Source organism: Cyprinodon variegatus, unplaced genomic scaffold (genome assembly GCF_000732505.1).
Source record: "Cyprinodon variegatus isolate N-32 unplaced genomic scaffold, C_variegatus-1.0 Scaffold113, whole genome shotgun sequence".
Lineage (NCBI taxonomy): Eukaryota > Metazoa > Chordata > Actinopteri > Cyprinodontiformes > Cyprinodontidae > Cyprinodon > Cyprinodon variegatus.
In genome coordinates, this window is record NW_015150566.1 from 922,600 (window position 1) to 936,311 (window position 13,712).

At 36.6% G+C, this 13,712-nt stretch overlaps 1 protein-coding gene across 1 annotated transcript in view; it reads right to left on the reverse strand.

The window, feature by feature from the left end:
• LOC107085022 (netrin-3-like) overlaps positions 1–4,974 on the reverse strand; it is a 65,012-nt gene extending 60,038 nt beyond the window's left edge. Inside the window, exon 1 of the mRNA XM_015375145.1 lies at positions 4,719–4,974. The gene's annotated coding sequence lies outside the window, so the exon portion shown is untranslated. The remainder of the gene's footprint in view (positions 1–4,718) is intronic.
• Between the last annotated feature and the right edge of the window lie 8,738 nt (positions 4,975–13,712).

A 13,712-nucleotide genomic window follows, 5' to 3' on the forward strand; every position in this document is an offset into this window, starting at 1 on the left:
CATACGTCACGCACTCCGTTGCTCTTCTTGGTTGTAGGTCTATCCAATTGAGTGCAGAGGCATTTTTTTTCCTGGTTCGTTCGAAACACGCCCCATAATCACAGCTCTATGGAGGAGCATCAGACTCATATTCTGACTAGAATTGAGTAGGACTACGTCAGGCTAATTGCCTGAAGCACCAACCTGCTTTGAACAAGCAGGGGAAGAAAATCACAAATCAGTTTATTAAGTGACTATAGGGTTCTGTATGTCACAATTACAAACAAACAATGTGGATATATTTCTAGTACTTCTTTTTTTTTTTAAACAGATGGATAAATTAATGGATGGATGGATGGATGTTTTTTTCCTGTAAAGTTTAAGTATGTATGAATAATGCTTAATGTGTGAAAACTAAGTCAACTCACTTGTTCGTTTATACAATCATGGCTAAAATTTTGGACAATATGTGATAAACCAACACAAGTAATTCAATGTGAACAGAAGGAAATTAATATCCATTTTAGTAATTTTTTATAAATAGCGCAACATGTTTAATCCATTCAGCTCCTCTGAAGTACTGCTTTATAGAACTATTTTTTGTTGTAGGTCCATTCATATTTTTTATCATTCTTCTATCCAAAATGGTCCAAATATCCTCCAACTGGACAGGGAGCATTTTTAAAGCCTTAAAAGATCATCAATTAGCCTAATTTTTAGGTTTTTAGGTATTTCACTGTGCCAATATAACCTATAAATCTGCTTTGATTTATATTAATTCACTGTTTCTCTGATTGTACGTTTAATGTCGCCGCTCTGGAAGATGAAGCTCTGCCTAATAGTCTGATGTGTTTGACAGGTGTTCTTCTGGACTGGTCCTGTATTTACCTTTATCCATCATCCAAGCTTCTACGCCCCCCTTAATGAGAAACAGACCAACAAAGAGATGCTGTTTCACACTGGGGATGGTGAAAAGTGATTGTTTGTCGACATATACTGTATGGTGCTTTGATTGTGGGTGAAAACGCTCAATTTTAAACTCATCAGACTAGAGAATCACCTTTCAAATGTTTGCTGCAAGCTCTATACTGCTTGAGTTAAACTTTAAGTCAAACTGGATCTGGCTTTCTGTCAACAAAAGCTTTCTTTTTTTATTTGTTAGCTGAATCCTTACAGCAGATCTAACCAATGCAAAAGGCCAAAATGTCTTCCTGAGTTTTTACTAATCTACCAGAACAATATTGCTGGTGAAATCCCTCCATGCTCTATACAATTTGCTTAGACTGGTATGTTTTGGTAACACTTTAGCACTGATCTGAAACATGTACTTACTTCCACCAGGAACTTCCCAACAAATCAGGTGGTCTACTCCCTACATCCGAAACCAACTTTTCCATCATTGCGGATGTGACTGGATCTGGTTCTGCTCTATGAGGGCATCAGCACACACATGTGGACCTCACACATCTGCAGATCGTTCCTCATCTGGACGAAATGTGTGACTAACAAATAAAGGCCCGGTAGGGGGCAGGAAGTGGCAGAAGAGAGCGTGTGAATCTTCTCCACTTGATTCTCTTCCCACACCGGGAAGCCAACCGATATTTTATCCGGAAGGTTCAGCAAACACCTAGTTTGTCTCAAACAATGTGGCTACTTAAGAGAGCCAGACTAAAGTGGAGTTCTTTCACCACACTTCCATTTAAAGACTACCCTAAAAATACAAGAAAAAGGTAAGGAATGGAAACGATCCAGGGAAGAAATAACAAAACGTGTTTTCTCTAATTAGTACTCCCAGACTCATGTATTTTCTCTGTAATTAGAGTCTGATACGGTGACTCTTGACAGCTGGGGTGAGAATAGTGAAAACATTCTAAGCCCAGGTCGAACTTTTTAAATTGTCTTGAGTCATATATTTAAACTGCACTCAAAGCGCGGGGGTGGGGGGGATGTCACTGGACTTCAGGGTGACTTCAAGCACAGAGATGTTAAAAAAGCGAGACACAAAGGGATGCTACGATTGCATGGGGTTGACTTTCCTGTCTCAGGAAGAGAAAACTGTTTTCCTACACATACTCTATTTTTTCTGGGACCCTCAAGAAATTCTGCTGTTCTCTTTTCTTTCAAATCATCATCTGCATTCCTCACACTGTCACATTAAAAGCAAGGAGGAATGCAATTATAAATAATGATGTATTTGCTAAAGCAAGGATAACACGTCACCGTTCAATGACCTTCAGACACCTCATTTCACAGCCACTCTAAACAGAGTGAAGAGCAAGGAGACTTGAAAACCATTTCTTCATGGATAGTTTGCTTTCATTTGGGCTGAGAGTAAGAATAGGTCAAATGACTGATACTGATTCAGTGCGCAAAGGGGGGATACTTTAAGTCTATTGAGGCACTTAAGATAAGCAATCAGTGAGGTACTCACTTTCACTTCCTGAATTGAAAACAGGAGAAGGATAATCATTATTGGTAGGATAATTGTCTCCTGTCAGGGCAGCGTCCCAGGCCCCTAGAAACGTTTCCTCTTCTGTTTTGCAATGAATGGGTATTTTATAGACAGAGCATTTTATTTGCTTACATAGGAAACATTAACACCTTATAAGGTGGGGTTTAAATTGGTTGGCATTTAGTGAGAATGCCATGCAAAAATTTGAAAGTCACGGTATATCTACGGGAAGCGTTGACCTCCTGCTTCCCATGGAGGCTACAGGTAGTTTTGTAAGGGGTGGGGCCCAGCATAACTAAAGAACATAACATTTTTTATTTGAGAGTGTTGCTATGGAGAAACTTGAAACTTAGACATAAGAAACTAAAACAACAATCTTGATCCAGCTTAGGTACTTTTAAAACAACACAGTATTTATGTATCAGTGTAACTTTCAAAGCATGCTCCATTTAGCTTCTGATATATGGGTATTGGGTAAAAGAAACATTTATCTATAAAGTCTAGGGCTAGATTATCTAAATTAGTTCTTACATGTTGCAGAACACAATGCAAATGACATTTAAAAGTGGAGACTTTTCTGTTTTCTTAGAAAAAAATGCATAATGAAAAGTAAGAAAATACTGTAAGATAAGAGGAAAAGAAGAAGGATGAATGATAAGGAAGGTCTCAGGTGAAGGAGGTCATCAAAGTCCAACAGCTTAAGAAATAAGTGAGGATGAGGAAAATGATGTTAGAATAAGTAATAAAGATAAGATTAAAGTGTCAAGGTAAAGAAAGAAGACAATGCAGAAGAACCTGATAAGGAGAAAAGAAATGGACAGAGTCAGGGAATCCAGCATATCTAATGGGACAATATGGAATATAAATATTCTCTTTAATAAATACGCGTGCAGATATATTAAATATGGGTCTTTCTGTGAGACATTTTGCTGCTCAGGACAACAATCGTCACCTTAAACTGTCCTAAAGCTGAAGACTGAAATCTGCCTTGTATGGTCATTTCAGGTTGTTTTTTTTCTGAATTTGTTTTTTGTGTTTATTTATTCCTTTTGTAGAGCATTTGTTTTTCTTAGTCAGTAGTAAAAAGTTGTCTGTGCTTCTTTGAAGAGAAAAGGAAAAAGAAACATGTTTGTTCCTTGATATTTTGTTGATTCTTTTTACATATGAGAGATTTATTCTTCGATAAAGAGGTCAGGTTTTGCCTGCACATTTTGTGCCTCCTTTGCCTTTTTGTTTAAAAATTTCCAACATCTGTGCACTCCCTCTCCGTCAGATTTTCCCATAGCTGCCAAATCAAGCTTATCAGCACTTTAAAGCTCAGTAAACCACAAGTCTTTAGTCTGAAGACTAAACAGGAAAAAGGTTTTCCTCTTTAACTAAAAAAAATCTCTATTTACCAACAAATATTAACTCTAAACCAGGTGACAGACTGATACCAAGCTACCATTTTTTCAACACACAATGCATTTGCTGTCATCAGTGGAAAACAGACCAAATTAAAGTCTAATCATCAAATCTGTAAGCTGCAACAAAGCTGGAAGTAAGAGCTTTAGATCGATGGGTTACTATTGGTGGAGTTCTGGTGTTAAAGGACAGAATCAGAAACTCTTAACCTGGTCTAAGGTGACTGTAACTTAATGGATTAATGGAATCTTTAGATTCAATTTGAATCTGAATTTATTCAAAAATCCAATTCCCATGCAAGAAGGAGCTAAGAAAATAAACAAATCCCTCAACATAACTTTGGGTTTGTCACCTCCATGCCACCCTCATTGATGCCAGAATTCATGAAAAAAGGAAACATTATAAAACAAGCACTGGGTGTGTATCCACATGAAATGTAAACAGCATATTTCTGAACAAAAAAATAAAACAAACATTTCATTAGTCATTTACAATATGAGAATGACATCTAATATATATATATATATATATATATATATATATATATATATATATATATATATATATATATATATATATATAAATTTGACCTATTAATACAAGAAGCTGACTTTTCAGTGATACTGTTATCAAGTATAAATCACCTGTAGGCTCTACAGTCCGCTCACTATTGCGTCCGGATGCTGCACTTGTGCACAATCTACTATCTCTAATTATGTAAAAAGCCCTGATTGCTTTAATTTAAAACAAAAGGTGAGCTTTCAGATTGCGCCCAGTCACATTTCCACTCCTTCAACAAAACCAGTGGTGCGCTAAAGGAAAACTCTGCTTGCTCTAAAACCCCCAAAAAACTAAACGTCTAAAAATACTCCAATAAACTCACCTCAGTAACCAGCCGTGAGCTCAGGGGTCCCTCTTTAGATAAAACCGTCATCACCAGTAAAGCTTGAGCTTATTTCTCCAGTCTTCTCCACAGTTTCCTCCTTCCTAAACGTGCCTCTTTAAGGTACAATAAAGGATAATGGGGAATGTGGGGAGCCTTTGGACGCAGCTCAATCCGCGTCCGACGCTCTGACCAACTGCAGGCTCTCCGGCATGTCCATCTGTAAAAAGGCAGCTCTGGATAGGCTACTCCCATTAGAATCAATCCCAGATTTTCTCTCCAAACCAGGCGGTTCGAGCGCAAAAAGAGAGAAAGAGAGCGAGGTCAAAGAAGGGGAGGGGAAGGGCTTTAAATATTCCCAAATCTGGAGTGTTTGTTTGGTTTATTTCACCTGTAATTTACTCAGGAAAAAAAAATTGTGTGAGTATGAAATATATTCGTCTCATTTTTCAAACAACACCGAGAATGATGTCTGCATGCTTCCTGCAAGCAGCTGGATGAGGGTCGGATAACGAGCGCACGGTTAATTTGAACCTGTTGAAAAAGAGACAGATGTGAAGCCTTAGAAGCGATTAAAGCCAATAACACTCTGGTACAGAACACAGTGTGAACATTTCATTATGTAAAAGAGTAAATAGAAATGAAATGAAGTGTACTGAGTTTCATTCACACAGGATGGTCTGTTAAATGTTTGTGCAAGATAGGCGTTTGTGGGTTGGCAGAGAAATATATAACTCTGAGCCCCTCGGCCATGACGGCATAAGATTAACTCATTAGCTGCTTTCATATGTTTTTTTTATATAGACATACCCCCCCTTTGTCGTTTAAAGAGCATGTGGTTTGTCAAGTTTGTGCAGTGGTATGTATGAGGGAGGGGCGGAGTGCGTAAAGGCGCACCGGAGAACTCCCAGCTGTTTCAATAGAAAGTTATTGCCTTTATTTCGGTACTTCTGTTCAGAGATGTCAAAAATTTGTGTTTTTTCTCTTTTTTCTGTCTTGAAATTTAAAAATATATAGATGAAGAAAACATTGTACTTGTGGATCGTTGTGCGTGTCAGGTTATTTTGGCTCCTGGCTCTGTGAGAATGGACCTAAACCCGCTGCACCCACCTGGAGCAGGCGAGCAGCCAGCTCGCACCTTCCCGCTGTTTTCCATCCTCTTTCCTCCCGTTGCTCACAGACTCATCCAAGAGCGTTTATAGCTACACTCTAAAAACTGCAAGAGTTTGTTTATTCGACTCAAAACGCTGGATTTTTCCCGTTAGGACACGAGCTGGGTGGTTTTAACCAAACTTTGGGTCAGAAATTATCACCCAATCAGACTGAACTGCCTCTCCTCAGATAAAGTAAGAAATACAAGGTGGTCAAATAATGCAACTCGGGATTTAAATATTTTTTTTACCCTACACTCAATATTCATACTTCCAGTGCTCCAGAGTAAAGAGAAAACATGGAAGTTCTGCAGGTGTGTAGACCATTTTGGCTTCTTATTGCTTATTTGTATGTCCAGTGATAGGAATAGAGCGCCCCATGTCTTGTGCACAGAGTAAGCATAAAAAAAACACTGGCTTTGCATATGAAACAAATCCACTGAACACCTTTGACAAGATAAAAATAAGATTTAAAAATATATAGGGTTAATATCATTATTTTTCTTTCTTTCTTTGCAATAAAACAAGTAAGTTTATTGAAAAGTTAGTTACGGTCAGTTATATTTGTGACTAAAGGCTACACACAATACTAGTATTACCTGTTGTGTAAAATATAGTAGGTCATGGGTTATTCTTTCTAATCTAGTGGTAGATTATTTCAGAAAACACAAAACAGTTTTTTTTTTCTTAGGTAAATCTGATCCAGTCCACCAAGAGTAAGACTGATCCATATTGGGTTAACATAAAAGCTTTTAGAGTGCTTTGAAAGCCCTGACCATTTTTAAGAAATGAAAATAAAAAGAACTCCAATTCAGTCTGGGTGTCCTTGAATAATACACAAGGGAAACAGAAAAAAGAGAAATACAAACTAAGTCCAGAGGCGACCATGTTGAACATCATTAGCAAAAAGGTTTCCATACGTATCAATGGCTACGGAGCTTTATTTGTTTATGTCATTACCTATTGTTTAATTTAATACAGTCAACTGACTAATGCTGAAAATCCTCTTATACATTCTAAACATCCTTGAGAAAGTTAAGTGTAATTTTTTATTTTATTTTTTGTACATATATAACATAAAATCCTTTGGCCAAAAATGTGTAGCATATTCTTACCATATGAAGGGGACTTTAGATCTTTATCTAACTATTATCACAAGACTGGTTCTTTTATCGCTCTTTTAGCTCTCTTATCGACCTGTTTAGTTATCCCTTAAAAAGAAAAAGGAGATCATTGGAAATTATTACATTTTATCTATTTAAATATTCAATATACGCAAAAATAAATTCTTGCTAGTTGCAGAATATTTGAAGAATTTATAATTTCGGTATTTTAATTAATGCTATTTGTCTTCATTTCTGTTTTCATATTTCTCTGGTATCATTAAGTAATATCCCCTGCATTCATTTAATTTTATACAAGGTGAAACTTGAATTAAAACTATTGTCTGGACATTACATATCTGTTGAATGGCTCTAAAAGTTGATCAGCGTGAAAATTACAAATTTGACAAATTTGTATTTATTGAGGGGTGGGGGGGTTCAGGTAATCTAAACTAGTTTTGGTCTGTAGAATCACTAAGCACCATTGAATACTTCAATTTTGTTTGTTTTAATAGTCTGATAAAATATGTTGCAAATCCAAATAAATATAGTAATTTTACTAGAATTTTGACCTTGCCTTTAAAGGATATATGCTTTTCATGCATAAATGGGAATAATCTTGTTTTTTTTTTTATCATTTTAAAGTAGATGGAACTCTGTCACCCCCATAAAAAAAAACAAACATGTTTTCTTTTTATGCAAAATATCCCTAATGAAATTTATTGACTATTGCATTCCACATGTCAGAACTTAAAGACAACCAGTAGTTAGTATAGGGCATAAAAAAGGTGATTGTCCAGTCACATTAGCTTCTCATCTTTGATCAAGTTTGAAGATTACTGTAAGAATCCTGATTAGAATCTGACCTTAAATTAAATGTTAAGAAAAAGATAAGGACTAAAATTAATGGCTACCAGCTGTAATCGTCATTCTCTATATTTTAGCAATAATGTATCTGTTATTGAAGCAGTTTGAGAGAGAGAGACATTTATGAAATAAAGTTAAAAGTTCACCCTAAACCATTTTATGTTTTTAGTCCTCTGTGAGAGAGGCTAAGCTCTGCTACAGACAGCATGAAAGAAAACAAGAGCAGCAAGATGCAACACTCACTTGTTGTCAGCTGGGATTCAAACAGGGCAGCAGCAATCCCGTCTTTGTAAGATTGCTGCACTTGGGATCAATGTGCTGATTGTGTCTCCAGAACAAGCCTCAGCAGTCTGGCTCTTCAAAGCTCGGGGCTCTCAGGGCGTTGGGATCCCTGCAGTGCAACACTCTGCAGAAACAAATGTCAGCCTCTGGTTCTTCTCTTATGAAGGTTTTTGGCATTCTTGGGAATTTGATGTAAGGAGAGATGCTTACCTTTATAGAGAAGCAAAAGTCAAACTGCTTTACAGTGGTGATGTGGCGCCCCCTTGTGGTAAAATTCATATATCACTTTTCTTTATTAATCAGATTTAAATCATAATTGCTGTTATTGCCATTAGAGTGCCAAATACTCCAAAAAAAGGTTCTTAACACGTAAAACTGCTTTATTTTGCATTGTGCCAAAAAATGTAAAAAATAAATAAATAAATTAAATATTTAATCAAAATAAACTTTTTGTGATTAATTGTGGTTAAATTAGCAGTTATGATAAATGAGGTCAGAGAGTAAAGGTATAGAGACTAAATGTCATGTTTTTGTGGATGAAATTGCAGACAGGACCTACTGGACCACTTGATAGATATAAGGATTTCATGGCAGCAAAAGACACATTTACAATAAGAAACAGAAGCTGGAGCACAAGGAGAGCATTGCAACGGCAGAGGACAGCAAGGAGAGTGTAAGATCCAGCAGGGAGCGATGGCCAATAGGGAACTTAAACTATAGGGAGGTGAGGGAAAGGTCGTTGGTGTGATAATCAGAGGATACGGAGGAACCTACATCTGCACAAGATTTTTTTATTTTATTTTTTTTTACATTTAAAAGCATTGTCATTTAAAGCAGCTGTTTTTGCTTAACTTCAAGCTAAAATATTAATATTTTGAGTCAAATTAACTTTTTTTTTAGAAAGGGAAAAATTCTTCTCTATTCTGAGAAAAGGTGTTTTCCATTTGAACAGAGGTGAAGGATGCTTGAGTTCATCCTGCAACTGGAGGGTCGCCTGTTTAAACGCTGCTCAGTCATTTTGTCCTTAGATACCTTATCTGCATTGCCTACTGATTGTGATCAGAGTGCCCGCTGGTGCCTGTGTACAGTAGCCTTGCTTCTATCAGTATGCTTTCCACCATCAGTGTGTGAATGACTAAATCTAAAAAGCTTTGGAGTCCCCTGACTACAAAAGCTCATATGTAAATACAGGTCATATACCATTAGGATCCAAATTACTCAGGCCTCATTCCCTTCACCTCCATGCTTACCTTCTGCCTCAACATACACACAGCAGAAACGGAAGCACTGTAAAATCCCAAAACTTTAAAAACCAAGTGTCAAGAGATTAGAAGAAATTCATCCATCATTATCATCAATCACAATGCATACAGGCTTTGATTATAATTATTATTCGTTTAATGAAATCTTTGTTTTAAAGTATCATAGCATTGTTTTTATAGAAGTTGACTTGGAAGTATTTTCCACTTTGTTTTATTCCCTGTTGCCCAGTACTTTTTACATTACACTGATAGAAATGATGGGGTGTTATCTACTTAAAAAAGCAAGGCAAATTTTTGCATAAGTTTATCCCTTTAATCATACAAAAGTAGTCTTTGTACATTATTAATTTTCCAAGGCACGTTTTGCTGTTGATGTCAACTTTGCAGACGAAGTTTCCATTGTGCCAAGTGTACTTTACATCCAAACTTAAGTCACCTTAAGTTGTTAATGCAAGTTGACTTTATTAACAAAAGTGAGTTAACCTGACATACAAAGACAATTTGTGTTCGATAAAATTTTGCAAAAAGCTGCCTTACTATTTCTCAGTAGATAAAACAAAATACATTTTGTTGTGGTGAGCTGCTTAAACCAAGCATGTGATCTGCAGTAAAAATAATCAAATATTAAGATGATGAATTTAATTGTACAAACTGTTTGAGAGTTGCACTGCAGGAACGGTTAGAGGGTCAACACAATCAACATGTCAAAGGTCAACTAAATTACCCTTTTATTGACAATTCTTCAAAACTTATATCATACTTGTACTGTCACTGAAATGGATAATACCTAAGTTTAATGTGTAAAGCTGCAACTATTAATTGTTTAATTGCTAAGTTGGCAATTATCCAATTAATCACAAAGGTTTTACCCCAATAATTTTTGATCACCAATTATTCTGTAAAGAAGACATTTTGAGTTCTATTTTGGGATTCAACATTTTTTTTTCTCAACAAAGTACAATTAATAAAACAAACTTCATTTTGGAATAAAGAATGTTATTTTAGTTGCAGCAGTAATACTTGCAACAAAGCCCACATTATTCAAAAAGCAGCTGGTATTAATTATTCAACTAAAGAAAGCAAACATACGGTGGCCCTGAAGTGCAAACTGCAACTGCAAATCTAAAAGCGCAACTACATTAAGGAAATCGCAACTACATAAAGCAAAGCGCAACTACATTAAGGAAAACACAATTACATTAACCTACAGGAAAAGGTAAGTACCAGTGGGAAACATGAGACATTGCTGATTGGACGACGGCGCCAATCAGCGCCAATCAGCGATGTCTCATGTTTCCCACTGGTACCTACCTTTTCTGGTAGGTTTATGTAATTGTGTTTTCCTTAATGTAGTTGCGCTTTTCTTTATGTAGTTTTGTTTTTCTTAATGTAGTTGCGATTTCCTTAATGTAGTTGCGCTTTTAGATTTGTAGTTGCAGTTTGCCCTTCTGGGCCACCGTACCAAACACGCTTGTTCCAAGGAAACTTTGATAAGAAAATGATGCCATAACCTCCATTATACTGACATAACCCTGGTATAGTCCTTGATTAATTTTTGTCCCAATGCTTTATATCTATTATATAGACGTTTGTTATGTCATGAATGAGATTAAGATTACTTAAAAATGTATACTATAATATTTGGTTGCCTTTCTTTCAGAATCTAAATCTAAATAAACTGGTCAAAATTGAACTGAAAAGTCTGCATTCAATTGGGAAAACAAGGTTTTTGGAGCCTCACTAATGTAATGCCAAAATGTCAGGGGGTTGATGCATTGCATTTGCATGTTCTATCTGTGACTGCATGGCTTCTCTAAAGCAAACTTTGCCTTCTTTCCACAGTTTTTTTTTTTGTCAACCACATGTTCATCTCGGTGCAGCATCTTACCCCAAAGCCAATTAACTGTGATAAGGTTTTGTGTTTCTGGGAAACTGATGCTGAAGCTTTAATGGGAAAAAAATTATGTTGGTGTCACGTGTTTACTTGTAATGGGAAGGCTAGCAGAAAAAGAGGGTAATATTTTTGGAAAGGGTGCAACATATCGTGCTTTAATATTTAGCATCATTTAACATCAGTAAATGGGTTGTAGTGAATTGTTTTTCTTTGTCTTTCCTCTTTAAATTATCTCCAGCTGTCGTTCAAGGGTGGGGAAATACAAAAACAAGGATAAGACGGGTTTATCAGTAGTGTGGGACCAGCGGTGGTTCGTCTGAATTGCCTTTTCTAAATAACTACAGCTTTAGTGATCTTAGGGGAAAATATGGCACATTTACCACAAGAGGATTTGTCCTTTATGCCTTCATCTTTGTGTGGTAGTTTGCAGCTTTATTATACTAACGTAATATTTACTGCTTTGCCAAGTTTCATATTTTATATAGAAAAATAAAAGTAAAAAAATCCTACTTGCAAACTGTTTCCTGGATAAAACTGTCCTTAAATAGCCACCTAGAAGGTTTACCAAAGGAGGAAAAACACTAAGAGGACAAAACCCTCAACTTCTCAGCATTTTGACACCCTAGAGCTAGGTAGATTACTGGTATTAAACATGTTAGCTAGATGACACCAACTCTAATCTGCCAGTGACCCAAAAGTTGTGCTCAGTAGCTAAACTGGTGGGAAGATAATTACAGAGAAAGGCTGTCACAGTTCAACGGCCATATAATTAGTAATGCTGAAATCCCTGGACAAGGATGAATAGGGTAGGATAGCGTTTGAATGGAGGTCAAGTAATGGTGAGAAAGAGATCACCAATGCGCTGAGATCGCTTGTAAAAACAAACAGCTTGAGCCAATTTCAGTTCCCTGTTTCTTTCTACCACAGGGGATTGATTGCGTGCTTTTTTGCCTTTCAGCTATTCTAAAAACCAGTGGCAGCATTTTGATATTGTTTTCTATATATCCTCCTTTTTAGAGCTCACCTGCTTCTCCTTCCCAAACACTCAGGATGTAAGACACACTAATGATTGGGATAGTGGTATTTCTTTGCCAGTTTTCACATTAGAATTAAAGAAAGTCGGCTATCAATAGCTCTTCTACCAATGTTATTGTCCCATCCATCAATTCGACATCATATCACTGAAGGTGGTCCCTTCCCAGCTTCCACTGATGACTCAACCACAGAGTGGGTTGTGAATGAGGATACCTCGAGGGTGCAGCTATGAATCTACAGTAATCCAATCTGCAATCCTGATAAATGACAGTTTGTGGATGTGAATGTGCCTGGGAAGCGAGGGGGTGCAGATTTTATGTGGCATTTGACACAAGCAGCTATCGAATACAATGGTGGGAAATTTACTTTCCCTCTTGGTTTGGATAATGCATGTGTAATTAACCAGTAGAAAAGTCTTACTTCAAAGTAGATGCATGCATTTACATACATGCATGCATGTTCATGCATTAAGATAAAGGCTCAGGTGCCTCTCTGGTGGTATTTAGACCCTTCATTTGTGTGGAATCCAGCGTCATTATCACAAAGTGTTACCAGCTGGAAGAGCTTGGGAGTTCCCATTTGAACTCTATGTGTGTTCTGAAGATGCAGCGAGACCAAGAAAGTCAAAACTCTCTAATGAAAGCTGAAGTTCTGCTTCTAATAGAAGAAGAATCTGCTATTGTATTGTTCATAACCTAATAAATTCTACAGCAATGCCACCCACGGCCACAACAGTGGCTTTCGATGCATACCAGCTTCAGTTGGAGGCTGTCAAGAGACAAGTGAAATTTGAAAGACAGATAGTGTAGCACTAAGAAAAGATTTTACTTCTGGACTGTTATTATGAGCATGCTGGTTCATTTATCTGCATCAGTTCCAAAACGTTGTCTTCTTAAGCTATTTACAAGATGTGCAGGTCTACACACCTGTTAAAATCATGAGTTTTTGTAATAAAAAAAAAGGATTTTGATAAACAATCTCCAAGCCATTAGAAACTTTAGTGTTTTAGAAATTCTGTACATATCAACTGAACAAACAAAACATTTATTATACCTAAAATGAAGCTGCAACAACCTGCAAAAGCGTGACCCGACTTAACCTTTACATTTTGATGCATCTCCCACTTTTTTGTAGGAACCCTTCTCACATCTCTGCTCATTAGTGTTCTACCTTAAATCTATCTTAAAACATTCTTAAAATATATGGAGATTAGTTTCTGAGGTATTTCAAAGCGTTATTTTTCCTACATTTAAGTTATATCATGGATTTTGAATGCTTAGACTTGTGCAGGAAATGTATTACTGAAAAATAAAACTCCTTTTCCTGTTTACACTTGCAGTCACACCCCTCTAATTAAATCCCACGCTCTTTCTAATATGTAGGATTTAATTACAATCATT